Source organism: Schistocerca gregaria, chromosome 9 (assembly GCF_023897955.1).
Source record: "Schistocerca gregaria isolate iqSchGreg1 chromosome 9, iqSchGreg1.2, whole genome shotgun sequence".
Lineage (NCBI taxonomy): Eukaryota > Metazoa > Arthropoda > Insecta > Orthoptera > Acrididae > Schistocerca > Schistocerca gregaria.
This window is the reverse complement of record NC_064928.1, coordinates 117,458,537-117,478,234: the sequence shown is the minus strand read 5'-3', so window position 1 is coordinate 117,478,234 and position 19,698 is coordinate 117,458,537. Positions and strand designations below refer to the sequence as shown.

The 19,698-nt window shown below is 37.5% G+C and overlaps 1 long non-coding RNA gene across 3 annotated transcripts in view; it reads right to left on the bottom strand.

The window, feature by feature from the left end:
- Positions 1-962: 962 nt before the first annotated feature.
- LOC126291888 (uncharacterized) overlaps positions 963-19,698 on the bottom strand; it is a 40,320-nt gene continuing 21,584 nt past the window's right edge. For 2 of the 3 annotated variants that reach the window (XR_007551904.1, XR_007551906.1), the window contains exons 4-7: positions 3,310-3,609; positions 2,191-2,386; positions 1,657-2,023; positions 982-1,511 (exon numbers count right to left, since the gene is read on the bottom strand). This is a non-coding gene — a long non-coding RNA (uncharacterized LOC126291888). Of the gene's footprint in view, positions 1,512-1,656; positions 2,024-2,190; positions 2,387-3,309; positions 3,610-19,698 lie in introns of all 3 variants that reach the window. The other variant, XR_007551905.1, reaches the window with a different exon arrangement.

The following is a 19,698-nucleotide window of genomic DNA, read 5'->3' as shown; positions in this document are numbered from 1 at the left end:
ATATGCTTGTACCCCTTGAAAAAGGACAAATTAACACTAAAAGTAGGGTTGTCCAGCCTCAGTTTTCACCCTTTAGCACTAACTACTCGTAATACTCAAATAGCGGTAATATCCTCCATTTTTCAGCGGAGTTTCAAAAAATTAGTCAATGGGAGAATACTGGCGAGTTTTTGCAGCATTCAACAATTGCTCACTTTTAGAGAAAAGTGGTGAACAACAAACTAAGCTTTCTTTTATTTGACTATTTAATATTTTGGTTCTGTGTATCGCGAAAATGAAGGAGTCAAAATTTTTCGATCATTGTTCGATATCCACGTTTATTACAGGAAATAACAGCGATAGAAAACATAAAACCGGTTATTTCAGGAAACGGTTATTTTGACTGGTTTGATTTCTCAGGTTCAACCGACATTGGAAACAAAAGATGTAGCCCCAAACCGATTATTTCAGCAATGATCACAATCCCTGCCATCGAGGTTAATGCACCATTTGAAGTCTGCCCTTGATTAATAAACCACACTCCCCAAACACAAATTATAGACCGCTGTTGTCACACAATAACCTATGAAAGTTTTTCCATCAGTTTAACTATTTGTCGGTTACTAGTCAGTGCTGTTACAGTTCTTGAGAGCAAGCTGTAATCATTAGGTACTGGTATATAGCTGGTGATGAGGCGTCATTCTTAATTCGACAGGCTTGCTTCGTTTCCTTCTTTCCTATTTCACTGCGGAAGTACGCAACTGAACTCACTGGAACGTAATATGAATACTGTTCGTATCGATATGCACTTAAAACCCACGAAATACGAGCCAAAACTCCTCTAAATGTGCAGTTAAAATGTGCTCTTACTCCCAGTACGTGCCTTTAAATATGAAGCTAAAATTCTTTAATTGTGCATTTCTCTTAGATAAATTCTTTAAAATATGCATCTTACTTGGGAAAATTAATGAATAACCATAAAATATTTTCAATAATCGCTATAATTCAATGAATAAAATGAAGTACTTACATGGTAAGTTTGGTAAATACCAAAAATTTGTCTGAACTACCAACATTTTTTCCATATTCTCTAAATGAAAATTTTTCCTCATTTTCAGTCTTGAAAATTATTGTTCAACATCACATGACACTACAGATAAAAATTTAGGAGCAGCGACGTCAGACGACGCAAAATCATCGAGATTCTGGGAGTGTTTCTTTCCTTCCAGTAACTGAGCGATCTTCCGAATCGTACGACAATCAGGATTTCTATGAAGAACTGCATCTGATTTTCTTCTAAGTCTCTCACTAATCGGACCTGGCCAACTCCTACTCTGTGTCCTGAGTCCTTCGACGAGAGCCACTGCCTTCGTAGCTTCCACGTTACGAGTCTCAAGTTTGTCAGATAGGTCTGGAAAGCCACCAAACTGCGCTCGGGTGAAAGATAGGCTGTGTAACACGCTAGAACTCTTCAGAGCGTCCTTGGATTTTGTAATGGCTAAGTTTTTGCTATCTTCAAAGCCCTTTAGGACCTAGAACAAGAAAGTAGAAATCTAGTGAATGTCGGTTTCAAGCTGAAAACTGCTGTACAGAGAAATAAGCTTAATACTGGAATTGTATGTTGTGTCCGTTTTCTTTGCTTATTCAATTTATCCATAACTACATTCGCATCCATACCTCTTCAACTTTTATGAGGTTGTCTGCATAATAATTTGCATAATTTGCAGCTGAAATCCACGTTCCCCACCTCGTCAAGGCTGGTTCAGGTGGCAGAGGACAGTCATGGTGAGCAGTCTTGAAAGCTCTCACTCGGTGCCTTTATGAAAACCTTCTTTGCCGAAGATATAACGCTGTTAATCTCTGGCAATGCGGCTCTGACCTCTTCAGCCACTCGATGGATGCCATGAGCCAGACACGTGAGGTGAAATAGGGTAAAACGCCCGTAGGCACTCTGCAACCTTCAGCATATATGCGGCACTATCCGTCACAATGGCCAAAACCTTGTTCTCCCTACGTTTCTGGTCCTCACTTCTCCATAGCATGCCTGAAAGAAAATCAAAGGGTTTTACAAATTTTACATTTTTACAAATTTTTTTATTATTTTTTTATTGGCTAGGGGCATGACGTGAAAACCAATTATTGGCTGGAGACTTGATGTGAAAAACTTTATCTATAATTTATTTTAAACTATTCAGCATTAGCGAAACTTACACAATGCCTCCTGCACTGTGCGTGCAATCGTAGCGTGTGTCGTTCGTTCCACTTCTTTCTACAGTATGAGTTGTCCTCGTCCAGCCTCGTAAGCAGAGAGTTTTCCAACTATGGCGTGCACCATATACCGGCCACTTTCGTCAACGGACAGCCAGACTGGAGAATCGACAATTTCTTTCATAATATTCTCCAATGTCTGTAATAGAGAATCTAAATTAAGTCATACACATAAACAAGTGGCACTGCATAGGAGACATACATACGAAAACAAACTCTATGCGTTTTAGCACCGACCTATATTTTGACTGTTTTCGCATGTATATACATTGACCAAAATAAAAGCCGTTTAATTTGCACAAAAATTACATTATTTAAAAATAAATTTACTTTCTTTTTTGGAGTGAACTTTTCGAGACAGACTGTCTCCGTCTCAAGTCCTTTCCTCAGTTGTCTTCCCTTTTTTGAAAAACTTCACTCACTTTGAATTTAGTTTTTTTTCCTTTCAAGTAACAATGTTCATTTTACAGAAATTAACATTCAAAAATAATTTAAATTTATTTGTAGAGCTTTTTTAAAATTAATGATTATTATTTTGGCCCATGTATATACCAAATTTTTTAACGTATTTTTAATCCAGAGCTCGTTCTTTTATTGAGAGCAATAACAACATTTTTTCATCTGGTGGCCTGCTAAGCCTAACGCATCTGAGGATTTTATTTCAGGGTTTGCTCCCTCAGCCTTTGAAGATCCCTCTTCATCACAAGGCAGTGGTTCCTCCTCCGCCAGCTGAGCCATACCAAAGATGTTCTTCTCTGCCATAGCTGCCGTCAAGGACCTCGCCATATCCCTGGCAAGGGTTGATAATGGCAGGGAAAAAGGAAGGTTTAGGATAGCATAGGATAGGAGACAGGTCGTTGTGGGATACACTTCGTCAGTTTCCTCCCCTGTGGCCCTCCAGATCCAGAGGACGCAAAACTCCTCTCCCACACGGATAGTGCTATGTTAAGCCAGTGTCCCCTGAGAAGGGGAAAGGAAATCCTGATGTCTGTCTCTATGTACCAAATTATATCCATTGACTTTCACATTCTTACGTTCATAAAAATTACCGAAAAACCTTACCTTTTCATACAATGGTTCCACATAGTCCTTTCTGAGCGTTGAGTCATGATGAATATCTTTTCCTGAGTATTTTTTCAAGAAGGTCTTTAATACTTCATTCTCCGACTTATTCAAGGGGATGTTCACTTTTATTAAAGCCTTGCAAGGATCTTCACTGAACTCATTTTCGTCGTCCACATTCATCGAAAATGATGATATCAGTGGTTGCTGTGAAGTTTTTAACCGTGTCTTGGTTAAATTGTTCTGGTGCTGAGATGTTTTTTAATGCAGATCCAGTTGAAAATTTTTCTCAACCCGGACCTAAAGCATTGGAGAAGTGAATATCAATAAGTATGTACAATTGTACAAAAATGTAAGAGAAAGTGTGTACCTGCGAGATGGTCACTCAAAAAAGTGAATTAAGAATACAAATAAGTTCATAAAAATTGGAACTTCGATCCCCCCACAAAATTTAACACTTTTTTTTTAATTTAGAAGATCGCCAAAGGTAATTCCTAAGGGTTTATTCTTTTTCCTTCCCATTCACACATAGGAAACATGCGCGTCAATTTACAAACGAACTTAATAATTGTTTTAAGGTCTTTGAAAAATTATCAAAAAAGAGAAAAACAAAATTAAACTCATCTGTTTGCCACATAGTTGGCACAATATTATTTTTCTGTCCATTGTGAAAGCACAATCGCTTATAATCCATTTCTCAAAATTATTGCTTTTTGGCCTGGGCATGCTAGCAAAGAGTTGATGCGAACAGCACAGAAACACATGCAGGAATGTTTCATATTCCGAAATGCCAACAACAACTAGTAGGGCGATGTTGGCGCACTGCAGCGACCTGAACACGCATTAACTGTGGGCAACAAATACTGAAGCACATTTTTACTCCGACAATCCATCTTGCAACAATGAACCATCAAAAGTCTTTAGCATCCTTATCCGAGAGACCAAGTAAGTGGAAAAACAAGACTATGTCCTTCCATAAGCTACCCTCGTTTACCTGAAAGGCTTTCATTCTGATGGCTCATCCCATAGTATCTCATTTTGGAAATTTATTGGCCTAAAATTCTGGGAGGTTCTTGGGTTATCAGGGAATAAATGAATCTCATTATGACTTCTAAATGTCAAAAATATGCATCCTTAAGACCATTTCCTCTAAATATGACAACAATATGCTCAAACACCAAAATATTTAAATATATGCATTTTAAAATTGAATTTAAAGTAGCCTAGTACATCCAAAATATCATAATCTGTAAAGATACAACACCAGATACAGTAAAAAAATGATATGCAAAATATGCAAAATCCGAACTCTAGCTATGACTGTTACAGTGTAACTACTTATCATTCACCTGAATATAAAATCATAGCTTTTTAGCTTCAATCAGTGTGACGTAGAAGATTTTCTTGTGTCGCTTCTTTTTCTTGTTGGAGAATGGTCTTATCCGCTTTTGGACTAAAATTTTTAACAGAGTTATCATGTATACTTCTGATTTCTTTTCATTTAAAATGTTTCTGCACACCACTAGCGTCACGTTTCGATCAGGAGTTATTCATCTCTCTTAATTACATTGAGAACTTAGCATGAAGGAGCCAGCCGCATGAATTGGTGCCCTTGGTTCAAAATGGTTCAAATGGTTCAAATGGCTCTGAGCACTATGGGACTTAACATCCAAGGTCATCAGTCCCCTAGACTTAGAACTACTTAAACCTAACTAACCTAAGGACATCACACACATCCATGCACAAGGCAGGATTCGAACCTGTGACTGTAGTTGCATGTGGTTCCAGACTGACGCGCCTAGAACTACTTGGCCACAGTGGCTAGCTGGTGGCCTTGGTAGCAGTTTCTTTGTTCACCTACTATTTCCAGTAAACTAATGGTGGTACTGCTGCAAAATTTTTATGGATTTTATCTATACTCCACATGTATATGCCAGTCTGTTACCTTATATGCCGGTTATTATTATACTAGTCCATTGGCAATTTCTTGTTATTGTTTGTGCTCTTCTTTATGCATTTGTCATAAGCAAATGCAGTGGAGCATCTGAATTTTTTCTGCTAAGATACATCTCACAAAAAACATTCTTGTTTTGCTGCTGTCTCTGTTAGAAGTTTAACTCTTCTTAGCACATACATTTACCCCATCCTGGCAGCTATTGGTATTGATGCTACAACATTTGTTACTGGTCCAGAGCCATAGTTCTGTAATTATTGAAAATATATCTACAGAATTTGTGTATATCACTGAAAGCAAATTAATACTATCTTTGCCACACAGAGGTGCCACGTCAGAGATTAAGCACCCTCTCCCACTGGAGGTTTCAGTTCTCCCTTGGGCATGAGTGTGTGTGTTGTTATTAGCGTAAGTTAGTTTAAGTTAGTTTAAGTAGTGTGTAAGTCTAGGGACCGACGACCTCAGCAGTTTGGTCCCTTAGGAATTGACACACCATCTTTCAAATTCAAAACTGTAACTAGCAGCTTCTTAAATAGCATCTGTCTTATATACTGCATCTTTATGTGTTCTTCACTATTGACTGAAAATTGCAAGTAAATGTCTGAGATTTTGAAGGCAGTGGTTGTGATTAATATTAAGTTGTAGTGATGTTTAAGAATAACTATTACTGTACTGACTTACATAGTTTAGTCAATAAACTGTGAAATGTCATCAACTTACCAGCAACTTACTAATGTCCACAAAGAAGAATTGTTTAAGTTTCATCCACACAATGTATATTCATCGACTGATCTAAATTAATTTATAAAATTCATTCATACACTCTCAGAAACTAAAAATCTGTCAGTAAAATTAGAATAAGTTCCTAGATGAGTATATTAGTAGAATGAAATTCAACTAACTTTCTGATTTTACATGAGGATAATATTCTTCATATGTCAAAATATGCGACAGTGGATCACGAACATAACTTCCCTGTTAAGTCCTAGATTAGCAGTTTATGTCGCTTGACCATTTGTCCAGACTGCAAATCTGCTACTGTTACATAAATGAATACATTCCCACAGTAATTAGAAATTTTCTTACTCCTTACAAATTACATGATATTTGAGAAGCTGCCATACAGGATACAGATTAGCTGGCTGTGGGGTGTGTGAGAGGGTACGTACATTGAAAACAGTATTTAATTTGAGTCCATAAACATATCATGACACTGCACTGAACAGATATTTGAATGTTGTCTATGGGTAGAAACTAAACTTCTAATTGTTGTTGTTTATAGGTCTCTGAACTCTGACTTCAGAATATTTCTGCTCAAGCTAGAGAGGGTTCTTGATTCACTTTGTGGCAAGTACCAGTAATTAGTTACATGTGCTGACTTCTATATAAATTTTGAATATGAAGGTGCAAGAAAATGGATGTTGGTAGAAATCCTAAATTCATATGATCTGATACAGACTGTGTTTTATCCAACAAGGGTGCAAGGGAACAGTAGCACAGCCATAGACAATATTTTTATTCATTCTTCATTACTATGTAAATAGGCATTCTGTTAGTAAAAGGGGAATTGTCTTTCAGACCATGATGCACAAATTTTAACACTAAAAGGCTTTTGTACTCAAACAAATGTCACTTACAATTATAAACTTTGTAGGAAAGTTAATTCAACAGCAATAGAGAGTTTTTTAAACCTTGTCAAGGAACAAGAGTGGCACAATGTTCATACTGAAGATAACATAGATGATAAGTATAATGCTTTCCTTAATCCTTTTCCAATGGTCTTTGCGAGTTGCTTTTCATTAGAACACTCTAAATGGGGTAATAGGCAGTTCAGATGGCAGACTAATAGGATAAGGATATAATCTAGAACAAAGTGGTAATTATACCAAAATGTTAGAAGTAGTAGTCACAATCAAGCTCCAGTAGCCCATTGCAATAGTATTGTAAGGTACATAAAAAACATTATTAGGTAGGCAAAGAGTATGTGGTGTGCAAATATAATAGGTAATTCACAGGATAACATTAAACCATAGAGACAGTTGTGAAGGAAGTGTCTGGTCAGCAGCAAAGGTCAGTTCATAGTGAAATTATTTCTGCTACTGATAAATCAGGTATATGCACAGAATTTAAGAATCATTTTATGAGCATTGAATTAAATAAAAATTTAGTTTCTACAGGGAATCATATAACTTTCTTGGCAAATGCAATTCTGAGACTGATGTCTGAAATACTCCTCAGTGATACAGGCAAGGGGGAGACTGTGTCAATAATTAAGTTACTGAAGACTAAGAACTCTCATGGATATGACGGAGTGCCTAGCAGAATATTAAAGTACTGTGCTGCATATGTTAGCTCTGTATTTAGCCATATTTGTAATCTTTCCTTTCGGAATGGTGTGCAATATACTATTGCATCCATTTTCAATAAGCTAGTGCTAGAATTAAAAAATCTTAGCAGTAATCCACGAGCTTTCAAATCGAAACTGAAGACTTCCCTCCTTCTATTCTGCCGAGGAGAACCTTCAAAAATTGTATTGGTGAATACATTTACTTAAATTTATGGCTTAACATTTTGGGTTCATAAGCATTTTATTTTATCTATTATTACTTTCATATTTTAATTTCATGTACTGACATGTTCCATGATCTTGGAGATTGGCTCCTCAATTTGGTCCTACGAAACTTGAGATGTAAGTAAATAAATATTCACAAGACCTTTCTCATATGATGAGTGTATTTCTTTCAGATTCTTACCACAGTGTTTTAAAATGTTTCTGGTGTCTCTCTCTAATTTGTCATAGAATTGCTGGTACTGAATGAAATTTTCACTCTGCAGTGAAGTGTGCACTGATATGTAACTTCCTGGTAGATTAAAACTGTGTACCAGACTGAGACTCAAAAGGCAAAGGTCTCGAGTTCGGGTCTTGGTCCGGCACACAGTTTTAATCTGCCACGAAGTTTCCATTACCGATACTGTTCTAGTTGTGAAAAAGTTTGTAATACATCAAGTCTTGGAATAAAAAAATATTTTTTTTAAACCAGTTACATTTTCTCAGAATTCATATATCCTTCAGTATTGTAGTGTAACGGTGACATGGGATTTGGAATTGACAACAAGACAGCTGAAACCAACAGATTATCACAAATAAAACAGCCACTTTATTGATTAAGATTTTAGTTAACTTGGAATGATTATCACAATAAAATATACAGCAGCTGTGCAGAAAGAGGTACAAACGTATATGAAATAAATATATGAAACATATAGAAAGTGTACTGAGAATGGATTTTAATGAAAGCAGATTGTGAACATACTACCGCAAATAATATAGTTTTTTTATTGACACAAATAAGAAATTGATCTTTGAATACCTGATTGGTATCTAGTGAATACTAGATAGTTGGAAATGTAGCAGAAGCATACAAGAATTTTGTAAAGTATCCCACTCACATAAAATATTTAACACATCGCATCTGTTTGTGTTACTTTATGTACAGAACACAATTACTATTATTTCACAAAATGAATTTTACATTATATGGAAATTATGGAGTATAAGTACCACTTCACATCACATAGTTGAACAAGATTCTAAATCGTTAAGTAAACAGTACAGAGGAATAAAGCTATAACAATATTTATAAGGTACCATAAAATTTCAAGAAAAATAATATAAAAACCAAAGCTGAGGTATTTTGTGGTACTGCAAATACTATAACCCTAATGCAACATAACATTCTTAGGAGACCAGCAACAAGACAAGACAAAATGACATAACCACTTATAAATTGTGAGCCACTGCACAATGAGCTACTACCAACAAATGGTAGAAACAGCACTAAGGAACAGAAATGGACCTTTATCCCAGTGATCTAGTCCTTAATGAACATTTTACTAGTCATGACCACAAAGAAAATCTAAGTAAATAATGACCAAACAATTACATCAAGTAATCTCAGCTAACCAACTGCCAAACTTTACTCACAAATTCATTCCATTAACAACAGGAAAACAAATGCAGCTAAGCCTCCTATAGTTAAAAGTTTAATGTGTATTTAATTTATAGTTGGGAAATATAATTGCAGGATGATCATATGTGGAATATCATCAAGGTAAGGTATTATTAAGGCTAAACATAAGAAAGTAACTTCTGCCAAGTGCACTTTCGACTGAGCAGAGAACACATAAGAATTCAAGTAATTTACAAGAAAATATTGCTTAGACAAGATAGTATAAAAATCTTGGTGGCACAAATAATTCTGTAAAATACATCATACTTGATTCAAACAACTAAATGTATAAACTGCTGAAGAATAATTTATTTCGAAACAGCATTAGAAAACCAAGGAAGATTACTCAATCATTAGGTACATAAAAAGTGAAACTCTTGCGTGAGCAATACATACAGGTATGTGATTCAAACACTAAACATTAAATACACACAACTCTCAATGTGCTTACACTTAAATGTAATTGTCTAAAGGACAGAGCAATATGTAATCTAGTAGTACATTCAATTTTATTACGACATAACTATAGCAAAAGGGAAATGAAATTTTGAAACAACACAGGTTTCTACATAGTCATTCTTATCACTGTAAGTCTCATCTGCAAATGAAAATGGATCACTTAATAGATGAGATAGATATTTTGAGTATTTAATCACATTGTATTTATGTGTGGTTATAAAGCTTTATCCGCATTTTAGACAGTGCTTCATCGATGAAGAATATGCATACATGATTTACGTTTGAGTCTGAGATCAGAAACGTACTGTACAATATTCTCTATTCACTGTTTATACAAGGTGGAGAAAAATTGTATCACGAAATTTCAACCCTGGATACCTGACGCCAGTAGGAACCAAAATTACTAATTTTGTGTAGGTCGACAAGGTGCCATTTTTAAACTATAGGAACTTGGCGCCACTCGCTCCGATTGCCCGTGGGAATGCCCTGTTGCCGTTTGTTGGTTGGCGGGCATCGCTATGGTTGTCAGTTCACACGTACAAATACTATATGCAGATGTGCGATTAGGTCTTGCCGTTTGTCTCCATTTCACGTCAGAGACTTTAACACGTAAGCTTCGCTTTGGAGCACACACACGCGATAGTCATACAGTAAGCATAGCAGCATAGTATTCGTTGGAAGAACAAGGAGATATGGCTTTTGTTTGTGGTCTAGCCGACGGAAATGTGCATGAAGCTCGACGATTGTACGAGAAACAGTACCCAGCAAGACCGCAAACGTTTACAGCAACTCACCGGGGACTTGCCGAAACAGGCTCGTTAGTGGGATGCCGGAAACCCTCGAACATGACAGGATGTTGCATTCGAAGAGACTGTTCTCGAGCGCTTCGAAGAAGAACCGGCGACAAGTACTCGAGTGGTTGGACGCGACATAGGGGTCACTCATCGGGTAGTCAGGAAAGTTTTGAGGGATGACGGCCAGCATACATTTAGTTTCAACCTTGTCGAAGACTTAAATCCTCTTGCGGTCTCTGAACACAGGCTATGTTTTTACCGGTACTTTCTGCGAAATGCTGCACGAGATCCCGTCTTCCCCGCCGTTGTGTTGTTTACCAACGAGTGAACCTTCCATCTGGATGGCCTTTACAACACTCGAAACGTTTATTACTGGGCAAGGAGTCACGTCACGGCACCTATGTCCGCGGACACCAGGACCAATTTTGGCTCAACATTTGGGTAGGCACTGTGGGTGACATCTAATTTGACCGGTCGTTCTACCTCCTCGACTTACTGGCGTAAATTACATTCACTTTTTGCAAGAAACTCTGTCTGGCCTGCTGGAAGATGTTCCCCTGGACATACAGCTATGCATGGGGTTGCAGCGTAATGGGGCGCCTGAACAAAACTGTCATGCTGTGTGCAGATATTTAAATGAACTCTTAGACGGCTCGGTAATTGGAAGAGGAGCTCGTGGGACATCGCCCCCGCGATCACCAGACCTCACGCCACCAAACGTTTTCCTGTGGGAATTGTTCAGCGTTTTAGTTCACCCACACAGACGGGAACCGCCTAGAAACGAAAAGGAATTCATGGCTTGCATTCAACATAGCGCCAATCACATCAGGGCAATGATAGGAATCTTTGAAAGAGTTTGGCAAAACACCGTTCCAGGTTACTAAGCTTGTGTCGCATCAGAGGGTCACCAGTTCGAGCACCTGCTTTAAGTAAACAATGTTCTAGGTAGAAAATACGCCCTTTTAAAGGCCAATGCAATTTCTAAATGCTTTCTATACGGGAACTAACAGCTGTTGATGGGTTTGTTGCAAGTAAATCTTATCATGAAACTACAATAGATGTGCCAGGACGCTGCGGGATACGCCCCCAGGCCCCCAGAGTGGAAGGCTGGCGCCCTGCCACCGAGCGTGCAGGCCGCCTTGGATACATCGCCATCTCTCATGCGTTATCCAGAGCATCCAGCAAAATGCAATCCCATCGGAGCGCGTGGTGTCAAGTTCCAGTAGTATAAAAATTGTGCGTTGTCGAGCTACACAACAATAGTTAGTGGGTTAAGTTTTGAGGCGGGGGGGGGGGGGGGGGGAGGAGGTTGAGCCGTAGTCACTCCCAACTATGGGTTTTCGTGAACTTCGCTGCCTATCTATGTTTGGTTTCCCGCCCTTCCTGTGGTTACGTCGTGGTTCTTCTTCCTTCTACGTGTGGCAGCAGTGATGTGTATCGACATTTACACCATGTACCATCTTTGGTATTGTGCATATAGTTTCCGGCTAGGGCGTCTGCGGTGAGTCGGTCGGTTGCGGCGGACCAGGTAAGTTATCTCCCCACGCTGCAGTCGGCTGGGTCCACTGACAGTCCCTACCCAGTGTCGGAGCGTGTGTGGAGCTGTCCATTAGCTACGAGCTTCGTGGTTCACCAACCCAGGACGTCAAAGTTGAGTAGTGGTTTCAAGTACCCGAGCCACGTCTATTCACGTTGTGTGGTTCGTTTCGGTGGTTCGCTGTTGGGGAGGTTTTCCTGAGAGTTTTTCTATTTTGCTAAAATTATCCGCCATGCGGTGCAATTAACTATATTGGTTGACTACAATTCGAGTGCACCAGCAGAATTTTCTGTCTTGTGGCCATTAGTATTCCGGTTACCTGCCCTGGCCACTCACATAATTTTATTCATTGTTCCTTTTGGGTGAGGTTAACTATGTTACCGTATATCAAATTTAAGTGTACCAGAGGAATTTTCTGCCTTGTGGCTTTTAGTGTTCCAATTGCCTGCCCTGGCTACTAACGTAATTTCAGGCAGCATCCTTTCCTCACCTGTTCTCTCTCTCCAACTTGGTGTGTAGTTTTGACAGCTAATACATATTTCATTGTGGATAATCACATTCGTATCTTTTGTGTTTGAGTTCTCATGTACTGATTGGTAGCAAGCAAGTGGTTGTGTCAGCCGATCCGTGGCTGTCCCCTGATTGGGTTCAGACGGATCAAGTGTAGTTGGGCTCACCACCGGTCTCACCTAAGTGAACGAGGGCAGACGGATCTCACTGGAGGCCTCTGAGTGCCATTTCCTTTATTGTCCTTCTCGTCGGTGTTTAATTGTCTGTTTACAATCTATCATAGCCAATGATTTAAAAATTCTTTTTTTTACTATACTTCATGTGATTTTGAATTTTGGAAAATCAATTGTGGACCTTAAGCCACTTAAGACCTCATCCTTGAAATTACGCTTTAAGCAGAAACATTGTGGCCTTCTGCCTTAAACGATTATGGTAATATAGTTTGAAATTTTAAGATTTAACTGTGTCCCTCAGCTGCTTGTATTGCACCTTGCATATGTTTGTTCTATTGTGGTTTTCCAGCCTCGCTGTGATAGCATATATATTTATTTTATTTGCTATTTTAATAACATTCTTTTTATTTTGTTGACTCTTAAGATTTCTTGTTTAGTGGCATTTAGCTGTGAAATAATTGCCTTTTTGAAACTCATAGTTCTAAAGATTTGGCTAATTGACGTTTTAGTTTAAAGGTGTTATCAAATTACAATAAATTACAATTTTGATTGAACCTGACTGACACCTTATTTGGCCCTTTCCACAATCCTAATCACCTGTTTTGCTCTGCGGGTTTAGAGGGCGTTCAATTAGTAATTTTGATTTTCACTGGCATGAGCTATTCAGGGTTAAAATTTCATGACACATTATTTCTCCACCCTATATAGCCCACTAATATGACACCTAACATTTATTATGTAAAGGCATATATGGGTGCTAGAAAATCATTTTAACTTACTCTATATGCTAAGCAACCAGTCTGTGTACATTTTTGATAGAAGGGAACGCTTCACCAGTTAGTTAGTAGTAGTATCACATTGGTGACTGATGATGCTACTCTCTACCATCACTGAAATTCTGATCCTACACAGGATCACTTTTTGGTGTACTGAATTGGTTTTTAATATTGGATGTTTCTAACATAATACTTCAAGCTAGACAAGGAACCAAATATTCATCAATCATAAGATTATTACTAAGTTTCTGGAGATTTTAACATTCCTCAAATGTCTATAGCTAAGGTTAGAGAGTGATCTAAAATGAACAAGTTTAATGGGGAACAGGGATGTTTAACAGAGAAGTTTGTGATAAGGCTCTAGGAAAATGGGGTGGATCCATTAGGGGCACTGTGTGTAAGTCGCTGGTGCTATGTATTCTGTAATACTGCTCAAGTATTTGAGATTCATGTCAAATAGGCCTGATAGTGGAAAACGAAGAAACTCACAGAGGCGTTGCTAGGATAATAACATGCTGCCAGAACTCCCACATGAGTGTAACAGGGATGTTGAATGAACTGAATTCAGAAAAAAATGAGAAAATAGTAACTTGTACATCACAAAACTTGTTGACTGAATTTCATTGTCCCACATTATAAATAGACTGTACAACAATCACATTGGCTTTGTCATATATCTTTCATAGGCATCATAAGAATAAGGTGAAAAGGATTTGGAGACACAGAAATTATTTTTCCCTCAGTCTGTATGCAAATGGAATGCGATTGGGAATGGCTAACATCCAAAGTACACTTCACCTTACCCCATATGGTATCATGTGGCATGAATATGAAGATATAGGCATAAGGAAATTAAAAGAATAAATTTTATCAGAAGTGGAGGCATACTAACAGGCAAATGATTGGAAATGTATTTAGTCAATATTTATAGAATGTCAAAGAAGTAAGATAAAAATAGGGAAAAAGGAAGAACAATAAAAAATAGAACAGCACCTGAACAACTGCAAATTTATCTAGGCTCTCAGAAAACGATGACTAATTTACTGACTGCCTGTTGATGGCAGATGATGTCCATTAAATCGTTAAATGTGACATTATCATGTCGTATTTTGGTACTGAATGATAAATTTCTCCTTATTGCTATGGATTATCTTTATAGCACCTTACTTTGTCAGGAATCACCTTGTTCTCTGTTTCATGTGAAATATTTTCATATTCATAACCCTTATTAAGTAATTTTTACATTCTACCTAGATAGTTGCTGCATTTAGTGAACACCATTTTTTTTGTGCAACATTGCAAAATTATAAGTTGACCAGAGTTTATTTGTGAAGCTTCATGTTTTATAAATAATTTTTCACATAATAGCGTTCATATTGAGAAAGTGATAACAGATTACTGTATTTTTTTTTCATTTCAATGACACCATCAGACACTTTTTAATTTCAGTGTATGAAACATTAATTGTGTTAGAAGTATGTATGTTCATCATTAGGTGCCATTGTAATTTACTTTTAAAAAAGAGATAACTATCGTATTAGGAAATATAATATATCAATTTATTTACTGTTTTGACATTTAAAGTACTGTTAATATTTAGATTTCTGGAGGCAGAAGATAATTCATCTTTCCTTCACATATATACAGAGATCAGCCAGAATATTGTAACCACCGGTATAAACAGGTCCAGGCGAGAAATGACTGCTAATCAGACGCCCACATGGTGTATGTAGTGTCAGTGAACATGCTGTCCATGCGTAGAATGGAGAGGTGTGCTGTTATTTGTGTTTGACCGAGAATAGAGTCTGATATCCAGGAAGCTCAGTACGAGCTTTTCGGAAACTGCACGACTTGTCAGGCATTCGAGGAGCACTGCAGGGAGTCTCTTCAACACGTGGTGAAACCATGGCGAACCATGTCCAGACATCATGAGGTCGGTCGGTCACCCCTCATCACAGACATCATAGCATGGGCACATAAAACAGGACAGGCATAGAACTGTGGCGGAACTAACATCAGACTGTGTCGGAACACACAGTGCACCGAACACTCATAATTATGGGTTTCTGCAGCCGACAAGCCAAGCATGTGACAATGTTAACGTCACTACATCGGTAACGGCAGCTCAAATAGGCATCTGACCATAGGTACTGGACGCTGGTGCAGTGACAGAGCGTTGCTTGGTCTGATGAATTCCAATACCTTCTAGATCACGGCTATGGGGTGGGGATGGGTGAGGGGGAATCTGTCGTCTTCCAGGGGAACAGCTCCTTGATACCTGTACTGTGTGCTGGAGACAAGCTAGTGGTGGCTCTATTATGCTGTGGGGAACATTTAAATGGGCATCTGCGACCCAGTGGTATTCATGCAAAGCATTATGACAGTCAAGGAATATTGTGCACTGGTTCCAGACCTTCATGATGATCATGTTTCCCAACAGCAGTGGCAATTTTCATAAGATAATCCACCATGTCCCGAGGCCAGGGGTGTTGTGGAGTGTTTCGAGGAACACATAAGCGAGTTCCAGATCATGTGCTGGTCTCTCGCTACATTTGAACCATATCAAACACATCTGAGACATGACTGAACGTCGCATCAGAGTTCATCGTGACCCTGCTCGGAATTTAGAGGGAGTCAAAGTATTTGTGTGTACAGGTGAACTCCCTTTCAGTGACATTCAAGGCCTCAGTGCTTTCATACCAAGACGCACCACTGCTGTTATCTATGACAGAGGAGGATTACCAGCTATAAGGTATGTTGTCATAACGTTCTGGTTGATCAGTGTACAATAAATGCAAAATTGTAGATGATGAGTAAACTACTATCAATGAATGAGGATAAAAGCTTTAACACTACAAATTATCCTGTAGGTTTTCTTTGTTTTTTGGTATGTGTGTCAGTTTGTCTGGACCAAACTGAATTTTAATGATAAGTTTTTGTTCTGTGGAATTGAACCTGAGAAGAAGCTATTGGTCTTTCTGCCATCTTACTGAACATGCAACAACACGGGAGAAACTGATAAGTAATAATTCTAATAACATTATCCTTGTACTTCACTGAGACTGAACTTGTCCACATTATTGATTCAGGTTATAGATATTTATTAAAGACATGAGTAATTAGTGATATACATGACACCACCTTCTTCACATTTTATTTGTTCACATACCATGGCTATTAGTGTTAAAACAGTCTCTCCAGATTCTTCTAATTTTCCCTGGCTTTAGAATAATGTTTCATTTTTACTTCTGGTCTTAATCTGCAGCTCATGACTTTTCTATTGTAAACCTCCCATGCTGTACTTGTTATTGAAAAGTTCATTCATTGGTTTCCAATCAGTTGTATGAAGTTATCAGCACGTAAGGACTGACACATTTATGAAGAAACTGCTTATTATTGATCTAAAGAATTAGTTTTCTTGGCTGTTTTTGGGCATTTTCATATTGTAGTTATTGGCTATGAAATGAACTGAATACAGAGTGTACATAAAGTCCAGGAACAGTCTCAATTATTTGTTGCACAAGAGCCAAACATTGTACAGATATCATATATATGTTATTTTGAAGGGAAACCGTAAAAGCTTTTTTTCATGTATACCACCACAGCATAGTTTGGTTAAATGCTGATGGTTAGCGCTAATCCCAAACATGGCGAGTTCAGGTGTGTGCTACAGAAGGGGACTGCTGTTTCATGAAATCCGATCATCAGATCTGTAACTTTTCTTCATAGGGACACATTAAAGATCTGGTATATATACCGCCTCTACCACATGATGTAGCAGAGCTCCAGGAGGGAATACAGTCAGTGATGCCATGCTGGGATGGGTATGGCTAGAATTCAATTACCAAATTGACATCTGCCAGGTCACCCATGGTTCGCATATCGAATGTTTGTAAAAAAAAAAAAGAATCTTTCAGAGTTTCTCTAGAAAATGCAATATGGATGGCATGTAAATTTCTTGTGGTCATCTCTATTCGTTTCAGCTTTACTCACTTTTTTTTTTCTTTCATGCGATTTCAGTACATCTTATTCCTTATGAAATTCCTGTAAGTATTCCACATACTGTTTTCCAATTATGATTTTGAATGTATCCCACTTAAATTTTAATTCACATGTCTGTCATTTGCTTTTCACATAATTTCTCGACTTGAGACGTTAAATCATCTCGAAGATATAAATTTCCAATATGAAATTTTCTGCTTAGCTCATTACTGTTGCTTTTCCTCTATTGCCTCTCCCACATTTGTTGTTTGACTGTGTATCTGAATTTATTAACGCTTTAGCAACTGACTGTGAGAGTTCCTGAGGAGACAAATGTTTTAAATTGCTTTTTGCATTCACTAGTTGGTATTTAACATGGAATTAGGTATATTTCTGTTGTTCCCTGTAAGGGGTTACAAAATCATGGTAACGTATGATTCTATAGCTTTGGAGGGGTATGTTAATATGAGGCATGTCGTTTGTCTCCTGCGACATATATTTGAGTTAGTGTGATATGGACTGGAAGGTGTGATGCAAGAAAGCCTCACAAGGAATAAAGTATCAATTATTGTCAAATGAGCTGACAAGCAAACAATGGATAAACAGTGGCAAGAATTCAATTCTCTAGACGGTGCCTTGTGTTCATTATTTTGAATCATGTAGAGAGGAAAAGTGAAACCACTGGAAGTTGTTTTTAAAGGGAATGCTGTATAATATTATTAATACCACTTGTTTTCTTAAGGACTGTTTTACAGATGTGTTACCCTAAAGACAAGAACAGGAAGATCTGTGGGAAAAAGTTGCAGAAGTGAAGTGCTTCAAGTTCCCTGTAGGATGAACACTCTTGGTGGCTAAATTTCCTAAATGTATGGCATGGTCCACAATGCATGGTTAGTGAGTTAACTCTCAGAATGTAGTATAATTAAAATGCAGTTATCTGTAGGGAGGTAGATTTTCAAATTTTATTGTAAACACGTAGACAATTTTAGCACTTTTTTCTCAATATTGTCTTTAAAATACGATTTTAAACGTTATTGACTTTCAGTTGTTTATTTGGGAAGTTCTCAATCTTGTTCAACCTGCAGAAATGCATGAACACACTCTACTCATATCCTACCACATAAGAGACTGATTCTGGTGTACAGTGCATATATGTTTAGGAGCCCTACACGAGATATAATTGTTTTCATCAAGCACCAGAAGTCAGGAAGTGGTAGGAATATTAAAGTGCTCTAAAGATGATAAAGTAGTAGGTACACTTAGAAACTTCTGATTAGGGACATACAATGAAACTTAAAAAAATCTTTTCAGATTTATTTAACGTAAAAGACAAGGAAGGACCACAATAACTGCTACAGTTTATGAAAACTGTGAAGCTTTTTTAAAAAAATGAAGCTGACCAGGAAAGTTGCATATATTGATTAAAAAATAACAGTGTACAGCCAAAATAATGTTGGATATATACATAACCTTTGAAGAAAATTTTGAACAAATTTGTGACAAAATTAGTGAAGTAACATAAACAGAGGGAGGAGGTACATTATAAAATATACTGTTGCCCTATGTATTCACAAAAATAATTGTGAATCACTGGAATGTGCAATACATGTTTTTAACGCCACCATTGATGACAAACTGGAAAACAAAATACAAATCACACTTTTATTAAAGTAATAATAAGGGATGTCAATAAATTAAGTAAACAATGAAATGTTCTTTTTCTGTTATGAAGATAGTAGGCCACTTATGCTGCAGAGACTGAACATTACAAATGCTGTGTAACAACTACTAGCCACTTCTCTGCTGTACTTCTCCTAAAATGACATGGTACAGTGGAACAAAGCTTATTACACTAAAAAGAATATCAGAAATTGGAAACAAAACAGTAGGTGAGATTCAGGAAGCTAAAGTGTTCAGGATATACAGGGACAATAACTGCAGCAGTAGAATTACATTTCTTTCTTCTAAATGCAGTATTTAGATAACTGCTTCAAATTATTTGTGAAAGTACCAGCGTATGTTAAAATATAATATATTTATCATCAAATTATAATATCAAAGAAACACTTGAGGAAGTGTATTGTGTCATTGTATGACAGAGGTAATGAGACATACACAACAAATAGAAATCGCTTTCAATCAACACAAAACCAATGACTATAAAGAGACTTTCACTTCACTAGCACAAATAAAGA